At 38.6% G+C, this 9,654-nt stretch overlaps 1 pseudogene across 1 annotated transcript; it reads left to right on the forward strand.

The window, feature by feature from the left end:
* Positions 1 to 310: 310 nt before the first annotated feature.
* Positions 311 to 2,871, forward strand: LOC309796091 (oxysterol-binding protein-related protein 9-like; annotated as a pseudogene). The gene has a single exon. The product of its transcript is annotated as an oxysterol-binding protein-related protein 9-like (transcript).
* Positions 2,872 to 9,654: the final 6,783 nt, after the last annotated feature.

The following is a 9,654-nucleotide window of genomic DNA, read 5'->3' on the forward strand; positions in this document are numbered from 1 at the left end:
TTGTTTACTCTGAAATATGAACCTAAATTATGAAAAGATGTCACTACTGTTCCAATAGTGTTTCCAATAGAATAATAATAATAACAGTAGTTAGCATCTATTTCATGCCTTCCAAATGTTAAGCGTTTTAAATGCGTATTTTCACTTAACTCTAATGACATCCCCACAAGGTAGTGCCATTCCCTGTCTATAAATGGAAAACTTGGGCTCAGAAAGACGAAGGAACTTGCTCACAGTTGTGGTTCATAAGTGGCAGACCCAGATCCAAGTACTAGTCTAAATCTGTGGTCTCCCCTCTAAACCGTATGGCTTTTTCTTTACAATTTCTAGCTTCGTGTATCATTCACTCCTCTACTTAGTCTTCTTTCGAGAAAAACTCCCATTAGCAAGCTAGTTAAGGAGAGCTAGAAGCCTAATTGGTGACCAGAAGCAAATTTAATTCTGTGAGCCAAGACCCTGTGTGGTAAGGAAATTCACAGCCATGCCCTCTTCAGCACCGCTTAATTGCCTCCTGTGGGAAGCAGCAGTTGGGGGTGTCCATTGACTTCCTGCGGTGGCAGTTTGGAATACAGCAAAGATCACTTACTGGCTGAACCTGACTGGACTGACTGCATAGCAGCCCGGTGATCCAGTGGAGGCGGGAGAAGAGTGGGTGCTCAGAAGCGGCCCTCGGCTCCCTCCCCTGGAGGCACAGAGGACAGGGGTCTTGGTGAAGGTCTTTCTTGATGGCTACTTGCAGAGGTATGGATTTAGTGTCCAAGACTTTGATAAGAAACTTACAGAGGCTGATGCTTACCTACAAATCTTTTTTTTTTTTTTTTTTTTTTTTGCGGTACGCGGGCCTCTCACCGTTGTGGCCTCTCCCGTTGCGGAGCACAGGCTCTGGACGCGCTGGCTCAGCGGCCATGGCTCACGGGCCTAGCCGCTCCGCAGCATGTGGGATCTTCCCGGACCGGGGCATGAACCCGTGTCCCCTGAATCGGCAGGCGGACTCTCAACCACTGTGCCACCAGGGAAGCCCTTACCTACAAATCTTGATAGAACAGTTAAAGCTTTTTGATGACAAACTTTGAAACTGCAAAGATGATGAATGGAGAAAGAAAACTGATACTCTCAAAGAGACAACAAATAGCATGGTAGAATCAATTAACGCTGTTGCTGCAGAGCGCTAAAGACCAGTGTAATGTGGAGAAGCACGCAGATGGAATTATAAGTACTATTAATCCTGTAGATGAAATATATCAACCTAGACCCTTGGAACCTGTGATCAACACAATGCTTTCCCAGACTGTCTTACCTCCAGAACCTTCTCAGTTGTGTAAGTCAGAGCAGCATCCATCTTCTCTACCAGTTGGACCTTGTATTAGCTACCTTGGGACATCATCAGACTCCAACGCCAAATAGTACAGGCAGTGGGCACTCACTACCTAGTAGCAGTCTAACTTCTCCAAGCCATGTCAACTTGTCTCCAAACACAGTCCCAGAGTTCTCTTACTATAGCAGTGAAGATGAATTCTATGATGTGGATGAATTCCATCAGAGTGGCTCATTCCAAAAGCACTTAATAGATTCCTCTGGATCTGCCTCAGTCTTGACACACAGCTGCTCAGGAAATAGTCTAAAGCACCCAGATACCACGGAATCACTTAATTCTTCCATGTCCAATGGAACAAGTGATGCTGACCTTTTCGATTCACATGATGATAGAGATGATGAAGGGGAGGCAGGGTCGGTGGAAGAGCACAAGAGAGTTATCATGCATCTGTTGTCACAGGTTAGGCTTGGAATGGATCTTATTAAGGTAGTTCTTCCAACATTTATTCTTGAAAGAAGATCTCTTTTAGAAATGTATGCAGACTTTTTGCACATCTGGACCTGTTTGTGAGTATTAGTGACCAGAAGGATGCCAGAGATTGAATGGTTCAGGTTGTAAAATGATACCTCTCAGCCTTTCACGTAGGAAGGAAAGGATCGGTTGCCAAAAAGCCATACAACCCCATTTTGGGCAAGAACTTTCAGTGTCACTGGACATTACCAAAACGATACTGAAGAGAACTAGTTTCAGAAGGACCAGTTCCCTGGGTTTCCAAGAATAGCGTAACATTCGTGGCTGAGCAGGTTTCCCATCATCCACCCATTTCAGCCTTTTATGATGAGTGTTTTAACAAAAAGATACAATTCAATGCTCATATCTGGACCAAATCAAAATTCCTTGGGATGTCAACTGGGGTGTACAACATAGGACAGGGCTGTGTCTCGTGTCTAGACCATGCTGAACATTACATTCTCACATTTCCCAATGGTTATGGAAGGTCTATCCTCACAGTGCCCTGGGTGGAACTAGGCGGAGAATGCAACATTAATTGTTCCAAAACTGGCTATAGTGCCAATATCATCTCCCACACTAAACCTTTCTATGGGGGCAAGAAGCATGGAATTTCTGCTGAGATTTTTTCTCCAAATGACAAGAAATCTTTCTGCTCAATTGAAGGCGAATAGAATGGTGTAATGTATGCAAAATACTCAACAAGGGAAAATATCTGTTTTTTTATAGATAACAAGAAGTTGCCTATAATCAAGAAGAAAGTGCGGAAGTTGGAAGATGAGAATGAGTACGAATCCCGCTGCCTTTGGAAGGATGTCACCTTCAACTTAAAAATCAGAGACATTGATGCAGCAACTGAAGCCAAGCATAGACTTGAAGAAAGACAAAGAGCAGAAGCCCGAGAAAGGAAGGAAAAGGAAATTCAATGGGAGACAAGGTTATTTCATGAAGATGGAGAACGCAGGGTTTATGATGAACCATTACTGAAATGTCTCAGTGCTGCGAAGCATTAGGTTGGGAAATGCAAAATTTGCTCCTGGTGACCAGGGCAGAGGCACAATGAAGTAACAAGCTTCCTTTGGGAGAACCTATTCACTCCCTTCTTATTGCAGTGGTTCCTATCTTCCTTTCTGATGCAGACTTTCTGATGCAGATGAACAATTGAAGCAGGAAAAGCTTCCCTTTTTCCTGTTCTGTGGCAGTTCCAATGTTGACTTTGGTCTTGAGAAAAACTTCAGGTTTTGAAAACAAGATGACTGCTCCTTTTCCAAACCCCACATTATAAATCCCAGTCTCAGACTCTGCACTCTAATATTGCTGTTGAGATATACAACATCTGTTTCCTAGTTCATATAATCTTGGGTTTTATATATACATATATACATATATACAATATAGGTGATGCCAGATTTTTCATAAATACATCATCTACTGTAAATATTGGTTCCTCTGAGTTGTTTTAGAAAATTTAGCACAACATATTAAAATCACATGTTAGGAAATTTCATGGTCTCACCTACAATAACTTTTATTTTGGAATTGAACTATTATTAAATTGTATGTAACTCTGGACTACAGTTTAATTATACTCAGAGCTTCTTAAGGCTTCATAAAGTAATTTTTCCAACAACAACAAAAAAGATGCACTTACTGATTCGTCTTGTGACATCCAGACACAATTTTCTTGACCTTTGCTTGCCAGAAAGGTGCCATGACTGCTGTTCTTTCCAAGAGGATAACGTGACTGAAAAGATTAGTGAACCCTCACACCCCTTGACTTTAACAGGGAAGCTGCCTATTCTTTGCTGGACATTTTGATTTTCATAACCCCATCTCTTTGATCCCCAATAAGTATATTCTGGGCATGATAGGCTTCAATATTGTCTTCAAAAGTTCACTATTTAAAACCTGAAGATAACATAATAGTTTCAACCTAATTTTCTAAATTAGCTAATTTATTAGCCCATCTGAGAGTATATTCAACTGATAATTATTTTCTTCCCTCACACATACTGCCTCAAATTGAATTTGCCAGTCTCTGGTGGTGTGTTAGGGACTTTTCCCTCTGCCAAACTGAGATTTTTTTTTAAGGTGTTGATTAATAACCACCCCATGTTTGAGGCTTTATAATACCCCACACAATTGTTGCTTGATAAACCTTTCTTGGCTGCCTTGGAACTTTTTTATGATCTTTCCAAATATGTTTAAACAATTTGATTCATTTCAGCCTAAAGTTGAACAACAAAGTCATGTGCTAAGCAGACACAAAATGACGAAGATATCATCCCTGTCCTGGGGGTGCTTTACTAGTCAGAATGGTACTAAGGTAAAGACTCAGTGCTTGCCCTCGAATATACTGAGTATATGAGTTGAATTGTGCCCCCCCCCCCAAGACATGTTAATATCCTAACCCCTGGTACCTGGGAAAGTGATCCTATTTGTAAGTAGGGGTTTTGCAGATGTAATCAATATAATATGAAGTCATTAGGGTGAACACCAATTCAATATGACTGGTGTCCCTATGAGAAGAGGAAAGTTTAGACACACACACAGGGAGAACACCATGTGAAGACAGAGGCAGAGATTGGAGTTCTGCTGCCACTAACCAAGGCACCCCTGGAGCTGCAAAGAGCTGGAAGAGGCAAGGAAGGAGCCTCTGCTAGAAGCTTTGCAGGGAGCATGACCCTGCTGATACCTTGATTTTGGACTTCTAGGCTCCAGAACTGTGAAAGAATAAGTTTCTGCAGTTTTAAGGCACCCAGTTTGTGGCACTTTGTTATGGAAGCCCTAGGAAACTAATGTCGTGGATATACAAGTCCTATACACAAATGACTATGGCAAAAAGTGAGGGTGCAGAATCCTAAAAGCGGTATAAAAATGTGAGAAGACTCAGAATTGGGAATCAAGAAAAGTTTCCTGGGGCAAAAACACAAGGTCTAGATATGTAGGAACAGTAAGGTTGGGACATCTGGAAAGGGGGAGCAGGGCTTTCTAGATAAGGCCTTCAATTGCATGGATATTGGATAGCAAAGGGATAGATAAGAGACCTTCAATTGCATGGATATTGGATAGCAAAGAGGAGAAGCACAGGATGATGAGGGAAAAGGAGACCTGAATAGGTAAGCTAGAAGGACATTTGGGACTAGATGGGTGTGAAGGGTTTGAATACCAGACTGTGGAGTTTGCTCTTAAGGAAATAAACCATTGAAGGCCTTTGAGGAGGTGAGTGATAACACTAGGACTCTGTTAAAAAAAAAAAAACAAACTACTCACTTTTTGTAGGATAGGTTGAAGAGGAGAAAGATTTGGAGGCAAGGTGACCAGTTAATAGGCTATTACGGTAGCCTAGGATACAGGCAATGAGGAATTGATCTGTCAATAGGATAGTTGTAATGATAATTGAAAGGAAAAGAAATATGAATGAATCACAGAGGTACAATGGATATCACTGTACTACTAACTTGGACTTGGGAGATGAGGAGCAGGCAAGAATTATATCTGTTCTCTCTTGCCACAGTAATCCTATGTAACAAAACCTTAGTGACATACAACAACAAACTTTATTTTTGCTCATGTGTTTATGGGTTGGCTGGATAGGCCCACTATCTGAGTTGGGCTGGTGGAGGGGAAGAAGTCCTGATTCAGGTATCTGCTGACCTTGGCCGGGCTCTCAAACATCTGGGGCCCTAGCTGGGACAACAGGGCTGACTTGCTCTTTCAGTGTCTCATCCTCTAGCAGGCTGGCACAGGCATGTCCTCAAGGTGAAGGCAAAGAAGCAAGAGCGTAAGCAGAAATGTGCAGTATGTTTTAAGACTCTATTTGCATCCTATTGGTCTCATTGGCCAAAGAAAATTACATGATGAAGCCCATGTTCAGAGTGGGAGGGGACCACAAAGTTACAGAGCAAAGGATATTGATAAAGGGAGGCCATTAATTGGGGCCATTAATGCAATCCGTCTGCTATAGGAGTTCAAAATGATTTCAAAGTTTTGTGGGAGGAATAATAAAACTGTTGTCCTAATAAAGTCCTAGCCTTCCTTCAAAACTCAATTCAAGCGTCACTTCTGTAAAATCTTGCCCACGGCTCCTCTGGGTTATCACTGCTTCTTATATTTCCATTATTTAAATGACCATGCAGTATATTTGCCTGTTTTTGTGTCTGCTTCCTTATACTGAGTTGTGTCTCCTCGATGTCATAGGCCATACTGCTCTGCAGTCTCAAGGTCTAGGTTCAAATGCTAGCTCCATACCTTCCTATCAAGTTACTCTCTGGGTGTCTCTATCTGTAAAAGGGGAATACAAGCAATGCCAACCATAGTCGTTGGTGTGAGAATGATACAAAGTAATGTGTGAAAAGCCCAAGAAATGTTAATGATTGTTAGGATTATAGGTCATTATTTTATTTTCATTGATAAATGCTCTGTGCAGTTCTTAACATATAAAAGTCATTTTTAAGTCTTTTGAATAAATTAATTAACTAACAGATGAAATCTATGGGATGAAGTGGGTGCTACTGAACATGAAAGACAACAGGGGGATATTTCATGGAATGGGCACTAAAGAGGCAAAAGGGGATAGAATTAAGAGAATCAAAGGAAAAGCTAGCCTTGGAAAGAGAAAGGACTTTTTGCCTAAATATATGTATTTTGAAAGTCTTCCTTGAAAATCAAGCATTTTAACTAGGCACCGTTATAGTTTTGGTTCTTGATCTTGTTTTTTTGCTGTTTTAATATGGTTAAAGGTACACAGGGCACATCAGATGGGACTTTCTCTAGTTCATTGAGGAGCAAGGAAAACCTACCTATCATATCCCGATAGCATGTTTGTTTTACCTTCTAAATGTAATGGGACATAGACAGTATTTATAAAGGTCACAGGCTGTTTCTTAATAAACATGCATCATTTGCAATATAAAGAGAAGAATTACATCTTTACAGATATTAAAAGACAGGCTCTTCACCAGGTTTTACAAAATACAGCAGATAACTGCTTTGCTTGTCTTGTTTAAACAGTCGCTTTCTTGACTTGACAGTTGGGGCACAAGTATGTTTATGCCCCCATGTAATCAGTCCACACTGCTTAAAACTAGATGAGGAGTAAATAAAGAGCAATATACTTAATAATGACCTGCTAGGAATAATAAAATTTAATACAGTACATGAACTGTCAAGGTGTCAGAGTCATGTGTTAAAAAGCAGTATCTAAAATTTTAAAAAAAAATCTAGTTATTAGTATCCAGGAAAAGAGCACTGGGAGAATGGGAAGCCATACTGTACTTTCATAGTCTTCATATTTTAGAATAGGATTCCTATCAGAGTTAAATGTGTGCCATTTCAGAATTAAGAATAAGAGAAAGTTAGAGTTGAATAGGAAATTAAAGATTCCTTTCATTTGTCGGATGAATAGTGTTAGAGACGCCAGGGAATTTGCCCAAGGACATTAAGAGGAAGAGCCAGGTAGGATTGTGCTGGTTCACTGGTTTAAGGCCAGCATTGAGAAGTATCTGGTGTTCAGTAAGTACTTACCCAGAGAATAACCGACTAAATAAAAATGCTTGATTGAAACTCTTGTATTCTGACTTATAGCTCAAACATTAAACATAATTGTGGCTTTCTATTTTGAATGAGAAATTATAAAGAATATGTAATATGCCATCATTTTATTTTATTTATTTTTATTTATTTATTTGCAATATGCGGGCCTCTCACTGTTGTGGCCTCTCCCGTTGAGCACAGTCTCCGGACGCGCAGGCCCAGCGGCCACGGCTCACAGGCCCAGCCACTCCGTTATGCCATCATTTTAAACAAGAAATTGTTTGTATTTCTCTTTAAAAATGCTCTTTAATATTTATCTTAACAATGTCTAAGAAAGAAGCTAAAACAGGAAAAGTGCAGTATTGAACTCAAGGATAATTGGAGCTACCAAAAAGGATCATTTTAAGTGAGCTCACCTAAAATGAAAATGAATAATTTTATATTACATTATGAAAAGAGATCAATTATCTTTTAGTCTTGAAAACTGAAACTATGAATCATGAAAATAAGTTGATTTAATTCGTATCTTTACAATTCTTGTTATAATTGCAATTTTGCACTAATTTTTAGAAGAAATCAACAATGAATCAAGTGTTCACTGGTTTGTGTAAGAAATATTTTTTCTAAGAAAACTGTGCTATTGCACATTCTACCCTTCAAATTTGAATTTCATATCACAGATGCAGAGAGGCTCATTTTTGTTTTCCACATTCACCCCTTAATCTTTTGATTTTCAAATCATTCCCTATCGAAAGCCCATAATGTACAGACCATGTTGCTTCTCTCCTCTGATCTGAGCCTCACATTTAACTGGCCACGTATGTATGAGAGTCAAGCAGTTTTCCCAGGTAACTTTGTAAAGCTTGACTCTTGCACTTTCACTCTTCAATCAAACTGAATTGTATTGTTGGATAACATAAGCACCTGATAATCTTCAAGGCACTGACTGATCATATGACAAGATGCTGACTGACATCCATACCGGTGTTACAAAAGGAGGGATATTCGAGTGGGCATTGATTTTTTTGGTGCTTAGTTACTAATTAATATTTTTGTATTTTGACAATTTGTCCTCCTTAACACAACATGATTGTCTATTTTCAGATAACAAATTAATAAGTGGATAATATTTTTGAGCATGTATATAAATTATATAATGTTTTTTATATAAAGTTCCAGGGAATAAATTTGTTGTGTCCAAAATATCATAGACATCATATTCAAATGGAATTTTCTGAGAAGCATTACTTTTGGAATTATCTTAGAATGATAATCCTGCCTCACTTCAACATCTATAAGCACAACTGTCTAAAGTCTATTATCTCTACCACACCTGACTTCTCAAGATTCACCCATCAAATTAGTTTTTACAGAAAGTCTCCACTTTGCCAATTAAACGAAGTTTAGACTCCCTAAGAAAAGAACAATTTAAACTTAAGGAACATGACATTTCTTCCATCAGGCTCTAAGAATAAAGCTTCCTCCACCTATTTTCAGTTTTGACTTCACTTTCTGAAGGTTTGAAAGTGATTTCACCAACAGATGTGTACTCATTGACACTGCCTTTTTGGGTGAGATAAAAGTTATACTATGTAGTTTTTACTAATATTTATATACTTTATATAAGATTATGTATATTAGCTTCCTGCCCTAAACTACAGTTTAAAAATGACAGGCTGACTTTTTAACAGTAGGAATCATAAGCCTTCAAATATCTTAAATGACTCCATAGTACTTACGTATATCTTGACTTAATTTATTATAGCCAAAACAAACATAGACTGTAAGTTGAATAAAATAACCTTTCCCCCTTCCTTATATAACTTATCTAGTTGTATAACTTACAGAGAAAGACAACATTACAAGAGTCCTAGTTCATGATTTATTCAAATACTAAGAACCTTAATCCTAACAGCAAGAAATGCAAATCCTTGTGATTATTCTCTATTCAGTACAGGGAAAAAATACTTTCTGACCAGTCTATTTTGTATGAATGCTGATAATACAGTTTCATTTATCTTTCCACATAAATTTCAATATAAGCATTCTGAAAGCCTTTAAAAAAATTAGTATACATGCTATAAAAATGCTTGACTGGACACACAATATTTTTACATTGGCAATAATATTTGATGAGCTTTCTCATAAATATGAAGAACCAGTCTCTTATTTCAACTTAATTTAACTGCAATCCAGCAAGTATTTATTAAGCACCTGCCTCAAGGTAGCAATTGTGGAGATGTAAAAGATTATAAGATTTATTTTCTCCCTCAGATTATAATCTGTGGAGGAAA

The sequence above is a fragment of the Mesoplodon mirus genome, assembly GCF_964341445.2.
Source record: "Mesoplodon mirus genome assembly, chromosome: 2".
Taxonomy (NCBI): Eukaryota; Metazoa; Chordata; class Mammalia; order Artiodactyla; family Ziphiidae; genus Mesoplodon; species Mesoplodon mirus.